Source organism: Suricata suricatta, unplaced genomic scaffold (assembly GCF_006229205.1).
Source record: "Suricata suricatta isolate VVHF042 unplaced genomic scaffold, meerkat_22Aug2017_6uvM2_HiC HiC_scaffold_110, whole genome shotgun sequence".
NCBI lineage: Eukaryota > Metazoa > Chordata > Mammalia > Carnivora > Herpestidae > Suricata > Suricata suricatta.
The window spans coordinates 11,240-19,124 of NW_021854890.1; the positions used below are offsets into that span (position 1 = coordinate 11,240).

The 7,885-nt window shown below is 41.1% G+C and overlaps 1 non-coding gene across 1 annotated transcript; it reads right to left on the minus strand.

Annotated features, from left to right (window-relative positions):
* Positions 1–3,627: 3,627 nt before the first annotated feature.
* Positions 3,628–3,731, minus strand: LOC115284588. The gene has a single exon (XR_003905279.1). It is a non-coding gene; the product is annotated as a U6 spliceosomal RNA (small nuclear RNA).
* Positions 3,732–7,885: the final 4,154 nt, after the last annotated feature.

Sequence of the window (7,885 nt, forward strand, 5' to 3'; positions counted from 1 at the left end):
CTTTTTTAGATTCACCTGGTATGTTGGGAATTAGGCTTTCTGGGTGCATATCACACCCCCCTAGTATGCGATAGAGTTTCCATACCATCCAGTGACCCTGGGTATACATCTGGAAGCTCCCCCAACACCAAGCCCTAGCAAACCTTGCAGGACCTCAGCTCCAGCCCACATCCAGTATCTTTACCCACTGTTAGATCAGCAAGAGCTGTTATGCCTAGAGACCCACTACATTCCAGTGTCCTTACTGTTCCCTGACTACTCTGTCGTCCCCTACTCCAAATGTGACCCAAATACCCTTCTGGTAAATCCCATCTGATCATACCTCTGCATTGAAGTACTTTATACTTCAGGAAACTCAGGGAGCAGTGGGACAAGTAACTGGATTGTATGGGGTTGGACTTTAGAAGATCATTTTCTCATAGAATTATGGCATCTGACTCAAAAGATCCAGTGTAGCAGATCTAGAAGTAAGTGACCCAGCTCCACTGTCTAAGACCTTTCCCTTGCTTTCCACGATACTGCAGAGGATACTGCTGCTTCTGGTGGTAGTCAAGACTCAGTAAATCCAGCTATGTCAGCTTGGCTCAGGTGTATTCATATGGTTGCTAGTGGTGGAGTTAGCAGGTCCTTGTCATATTTAATGCTCAAGGTAAAAACTGTCCTTAGCATATTCCAGATTGAGGTTTTGTCCTTCGTACTGTTAAGTTAAACAAGGAAGCCACTGATTTGATTGAGGTAGTTCTAATGCCTTGGCAGCCTACATAAGCAACCCAAAACCTGAGTCAGTAAATGCCTCAAGGTTAAGAATTCAAAACATAAGGACAAAGAATCAAAAATAGTAAACTGGGCTTTCCCATATAAGGCAAATGTAAGCTCTAGCCACTCAAATAGTTTTCTTGCTTTGCTTCCTATCTTTATAAATGTCTGACATTACCTGCAGTGGATCAAATGCTGCTAATTACTTCTGTTTTAGTACTGCCTGATGGGAATCAATTTTTGCTCATACTCAATGTTTTAAAAATGCTTCAGTTTATCTTTTAACATTGCTTTTCTTTTTTTAAAAAATATTTTTGTATACTTATTTTTGAGGGGAAGAGAGAGTACGAGCAGGGGAGGAGCAGAGAGAGAGGGAAACACAGAATCTGAAGTAGGCTCCAGGCTCTGAGCTGTCAGCAAAAGCCTGACATGGGGCTTGAACCCACGAGGAGTGAGATCATGACCTGAGCTGAAGTCAGACGTTTAACCAACTGAGCCACCCAGGTGCCCCTAACATTCAACAGAGATTCTCAAATTATTATCTGAAGACCACTTGACATCAAAATCACCTGGAGAACTTTTAAAAAATGTATCTGTAGATGGAGCCATGGTCCAAAGGGACCTAGAAATCTTCATTTTACCCAACCGCTCAGGTGATGATAATGCACATAAATTTCGATAATGGCAGCTCCATTGTGTGGAACACTGTGGCTTCACCAGAGCACTCATTCAAACATTGGACTGTCCTGAAGTTTACTTCCACCAGCTCAGAGCAGGTATGAAATGGCTCTGGGAAGGAACAGCAAGGCATGACCTTCCATAGCAAAATGTTATTGTACTCCTCTCAGGTTCTAGTGAAAGGACACAGGTCTGAACCAGACTGACTCCATGACAGGCTTCAAGTTTTCCCTCTGACCTTGAAGGCCTAAGTGTCAGTTTCTTGGAATCATTAGACAATAAAAGGGCACAGAGTGCTCAACCAGGGACCACCCTAGTAACACCCAATCAGAAGCCACCAGCTAAAATGCTTAACATTCCTAAGGGCAGGCCTAGAGATAGAAGCTATAGATAATCACTTATTGCTTAAGGCTAGCTACACCCTTCGTGAGGGTCCTGGGTCCACTCTGTAATTGGTTAACACTCTAAATGTTGTGATGGGTCCCGCCAAAAGTAACAAACACTCTGGACAATGTGTATGGTTAAAGTCACTGCCAATGATGTTATGCGATAATGATTGGACCCCTGTACCTGTGTCACAATCTCCTGTAACGCCCCCTTCCTAAGCCCCATGAAAACCCTGCTCAGCCCTTGTTCGGGGTTCTCAGCACGGATCCACTGCGCTGGTGAAGTCTGAGAGCCCGAACTTAAGGCCCGGCGAGCTTAAGCCCATAATAAAGCCCATTGCTTTTGCATGCGTGACTTGGTCTCCCCCCGGTGGCCTCTGGTCTTTGGGGGCAATATTGAAATCTGGGCATAACAGTAGTAGCCATAACACATGAATCTCTTCAACAATACAGGATAGTTACTCCCAATCTCTCACTAGAAAAGTACCTTGATTTTGATTATTTTTTAAAATAGTTTATTGTCAGATTGGTTTCCATATAACACCCAGGGCTCTTCCCCACAAGTGCCCTCCTCCATTATCACCACCTCCCTTTCCCTTCCCCCTCCCCCTTCAACCCTCGGTTTGTTTTCAGTATTCAATAGTCTCTCAGGTTTTGCTTCCCTCTCTCTCCCCAACTCTCCTTCCCCCTTCTTCTACCCCTGTTCTTCCATTAGATTTCTCTTGTTAGACCTATGAGTGAGTGCAAACATATGGTATCTTTCCTTCTCCGCCTGACTTGATTATTTTTAAATCAGGAACTCATTCACTACTCTGTTTCAGCGCTCACCATAATACCCAGCTTAATAAATGTGCTTAATAAATATTTCTTCAATGAATCTCTGCCCTTCTGTCCACCCCCCACCCCCACCCCATTTTCTTGGTTGCCATGCTTTACTCCACTTTTATGTCCCCATAAGGGGGTGATGAAGCACTTTCCTTAGGGTATCCCAAGGGTGTGGCTCAATGAAAACATGCTTGATTTCTGATGTAGATGAAGTTGTTCTTATCCCTGACTAGGTGCTGAGCTGGGCTTGGAGAGCACAGCAAAAGCAGGTATAACACACCTGGGAGAGTCTGAATGTCACAGAGGATTTATTAGAAACTCTGACAGAACCAAATATGTAAGTTGTTCTGAGATCTATGTTGGTAAAAATCTTTAACAGTATTCTTTTAAGTAAACTCTTTGTTTTGTATAACTATAGAGGAGGATTCAGAGGGCATTGAGGGCATTGAAGGCAAGACCACTGAAATGATACAGGAGAGTTTGAGAAAGAGCACAGCTTCTGTGACTGAGAATCAGTCCCGATCCAGAGGTCGAGTTCAATAGTAGACTGGATTCTAGACAGTTCAGATCTCTATTCAAGAAAAAAAGCCTTCCCTTTTGCTTTCTTTTGAATGACATGTGGTTACCTCTTATTTTACCTTGCCTTCTTTGTAAAATATCTTAACATGTAATTCTTTGTGCCTGACTAAAGTTAAGGAATGTATTGTTTAGTTGAAGGAAAAAGAAAATAAGGAGGACGAAGCTAAAGGAGGGGAAGAGTGAGTGCAGAGCTCTTTGTACATTTGGCTGTCACTTTGTTAGAAGAAGCAATCAGAAAGGGCATATATCCTTTATTATGTAGAGATAGCAAAAATGATTTTCCTTATCTTTCTCATTCCACTGGATCATTCTTCAGTATTTTATTTTATAATTTCCAGTGTAGTTAGCATACAGTATTATATTAGTTTCATGTATATAATTTAATAATTCAATTATACCATGCAAAAATACAAAATGCTTCATGAATTTGCATGTTATCCTTGTGCAGGTGCCATGCTAATCTCTGTATGGTTCCAATTTTAGTATAAGGGCTGTCAAAGTAAACACTTTTCTCAGTTTTAATATCTATTTCCTTACCATCCTTCAACCAAACTGTCCCAAACCTACTTTGTATGTGGAACTGACTCTAGGTATCATGCAAAGGGAGTCCCATTCCTATAGTACAACTTCTGTAGACCATATCATGGTCAGACTAACTCCATTTGTACAGAACACACTGACATCTTATTTCAGTATTGGATCTTTACTCAATATGTATTATATTCGCATTTCATTTTCCTTTCCTAATTTAGTAAGTGTAGTAGCAAAAAGGAAAAAATTATTAGACTAAGCTCAAGCTAGGGGCATCTGGTGGCTCCGATGGTTAAGCGTCCGACTTTGGCTCAAGTCATGATTTCACCATTCATGGGTTTAAGCCCCGCATCAGGCTCAGTGCTGACAACTCGGAGCCTGGAGCCTGTTTTGGATTCTGTGTCTCCCTTTCTCTCTGGTCCTCCCCAGCTCAACTCATGTTCTGTCTCTAAAACATATATAAAAGATTAAAAATATTTTTAGAATAACCTCAAGCTAGAGACAGATACCAAAGACATGCAACTTTTCACTGAAGATGTTTAATAGAAATTTTTAGGGGTTTTAAAAAATCTTTTAATTTGGATGTGGAGAAAATAGAACACTTGTACACTGTTGGTGGGAATGTAAAATGCAAAAGTGCTTTGTAAGACAGTATGGCATCTCCTAAAAAAATTAAAACTCGAGTTACCATATGACATAGCAATTCTACTTCTGGCTATAGACTCCAAAGAATAAAAACAGGACTGCCATGTTCATAGCAGTGTTACTCACCATGGCCAAAAGGTGGAGGCCACCATCAATGGATGAATGAATAAGTAAAATGTGGTCTTTCCATAGAATGGATTATTCAGCCTTAAAAGGGGAGGACATTCTGACATGCTATACCATAGATGAGCCTTGAAGACATTGTGCTAAGTGAAATAAAAGGACAGATTCTGTATGATTCCATTTATATAGGTACCTAGAGTAGTCAAATTTAAAAAGACAGAAAGTAGAGGAATGGTTGCCAAGGGCTGGGAGCAGAAGGAATGGGGAGTTGGTGTTTAATGGGTGGAGAGTTTCAGTTTTACAAAATGAGGAGTTCTGTGGATGGATGGTAGTGTGGCTGCACAACAGTGTGGATGTACTGTATGCCCCTGAACTGAGCATTTTACATGGTTGAGATGGTAAATTTATGTTATATATATTTTACCACTAAAAAAAAGACAGAAATGTGCACTGACCTTATCAACTGAGAGAATCATTGGTGATTTTGGTGGCATAGTGGGGCAGTGGGGGGTGGGGGGTGGAAGTGAGATTCCAGGGAGTTTTGAATTCTCCTTGAGTTCTAACTCCCAGATACTGCTACCCACTTTGAAGATCAAATAGGTATCTCAAACTTATCACAAAACCAAATGTTTGGTTTTCTCTCTACCATCCAAACTCTTTTTTTTTTTCCCTCATCTTAGTGGATAGACCTTGCATTCCCTCAGTTGCTCAGGCCAAAAAGCCTAGAACCCTCTCTCATATCCCAAATCCAAACCATCAGCAAAGTCTGCTGGTTCTCCTTTCAACCCACACACAGAGTCTGGCAGTACTTTCAGGAACAAGCCACCATCTTCTCTCTTGGACTACTTTAACAGCCTTCTGGATTAATTTCCCTGCTTCTATTCTTTCCTCTCGATAGTCTCTTCACCATATAAAAATCAGACAATCTTTAGAGAATATAAATAAGATTACCTCACTTCTCTGTTCAGAACATTTCAAAGGCTTCCCTTCTCAGAGTAAAAGCCAAAGACCTTACTTAGCTAACAGTTCTTCCTGGAACATATTGGCCAGCATGCCAAGAATACTCCCTCTTAGGGGCTATGCTTTTGTTCTCTTTGCCTGGAATCCATTTTCTCAAGACCTTTCACAACTTTATCTCTCTTTTCCTATGAGTTTCTGTTTTGAGAGACCTTTCCTAACTAACCTGTGATATTTTAAAAACATGTCTGCAAATTCTTTGCCATTCTTCCCATTAAGAGATAGAGTCTAATTCCTTTCCTCTTGAATGTGGTCTGACCTTAATGACTCTTAACAAAATATGGATGCAGTCAGGCTATGTTACTCCTTAGGCTAGGTTATGAAAAGCAGTAGTTGGGATGCTTGCCGTTCTTCTGTGAAGAAGCCCATGTCACACAGACAGGCCACACTCCAGCAACAACAGCCCTAACTGTGGTCCTCGCTGACAGCCAGCATCAACGGTTCCTTGACTGGGGAATCCTTCAGGATAACTCCAGCCCAAATCTGTTTATCTAAAAACATATGGCAGACCCCAAGGGAGCATTGCCAAGCTCAACCCGGTCACCCCCAGAAATAGGAGAGATAAAATAAATGATTGCTGTTATGTTTTAAAGATTGCTTTAACTAACATTTATTGACTGTCTACTAGCTATCACAGGCCTTTTATATACAAGAACTTGTAACCTCTATAATAGTCCTGGTTAGGTAGGCATTATTTATTATTTTTTTTTGTTTTATTATTTCTTTTTATTTTAAGTAGGGTCCATGCCCAATGTGGGGCTTGAACTCACAACCCTGCAATTTAAGGTCACATGCTCCACCAACTGAGCCAGCCAGGCTCCCCTGTGAATCCTGTTATTTAAAGCCACTAAGTTTGGGTGGTTTGTTCCTCAGCAACAGACACTTAAAGCGCAGATCCTACCACAGTTATACTCCTTACCAATCACTAGTCCCTGACCTGGATATATTTTTCTTTATAGCACTTACAGCTTTCTGACATATGTACATTTGTTCTTTTTTTCACCCCTGTTCTCCTCCCCACGCCCTGGAACATTAGCTGCATGAAAGTAGAAACGTTGCTTTGTTTGCTGACATATACCACCTGGTACAGAATTGTCATTGGAGCTTACATTCTATTTGTTAAATGGATGTAGCTGTGACCGTCAGGTGTGGAAAGGGCATCCGATGTGAAGGGAAGGTATTGGGGTGAAAGGGACTTAGAAAATGCCATATAAGAGATAATTTTTATTCTCATTCTTCTTTTTTTTAAAATTTACTTTCAGAGAGAGAGACAGACAGACAGACAGACAGACACAGCACAGTTGGGGAGGGGCAGAGAGAGAGGGAGAGAGAGAATCCCAAACATGTTCTGCACTCTCAAAATAGAGGCCCACTATGGACTTGAAGTCACAAACTGTGAGATCATGACCTGAGCCAAAATAAAAAGTTGGACATTTAACTGACTGAGCCATCTAGATGCCCCCATTCTCATTACTCTTGAAGATACTTCCACTTTACTACTGGTGGTACTTAATAACACTATTTTAAAAATGTGGATACTGGAACTATTTTTTCCTTTCTTCTTGAACACCTTATTTTTATTTTTAAAATATAATTTATTGTCAAGTTAGCTAACACACAGTGTATACAGTGTGCTCTTGGCTTCAGGAATAGATTCCCATATTCATTGCTTACATACAACACCCAGTACTCATCCCAACAAGTGCCATCCTCAATGCCTACCACTCATTTTTCCTCTCCCCATCCTTTCTCCCATCAACCCTCAGTTTGTTCTCTGTATTTAAGAGTCTCTTATGGTTTGCCTCCGTCTCTTTTTGTAACCATTTTCCCCCTTCCCCTCCCCCATGGTCTTTTGTTAAGTTTCTCAAATTCCACACTGAGTGAAAACATATAGTATCTGTCTTTCTTTGACTGACTTATTTCACTTAGCATAATACCCTCCAATTCCATCCATGTTGCTGCAAATGACAAGATTTCATTCTTTCTGATTGCCAAGTGGTATTCCATTGTATATATAAGCCATATCTTTTTTTTTTTTAACCAAGGGGCCAAATTCTGATTTTATTTTTTTTCTCTCCATAATATTTTATTGTCAAATTGTTTTCCATACAACACCCAGTGCTCTTCCCCCTAAGTGCCCTCCACTATCACCACCACCTCTTTTCCCCCCTCCCCCTTCCCCCTCAACCCTCAGTTCATTCTCAGCATTCAATAGTCTCTCAAGTTTTGCATCCCTCTCTCTCCCCAACTCTCTCTCCCTCCTCCGTTCCCCCTGGTTCTCCATTAGGTCTCTCTTGTTTTCCTGCTAGACCTATGAGTGCAAACATATGGTTTCTGTCCTTCTC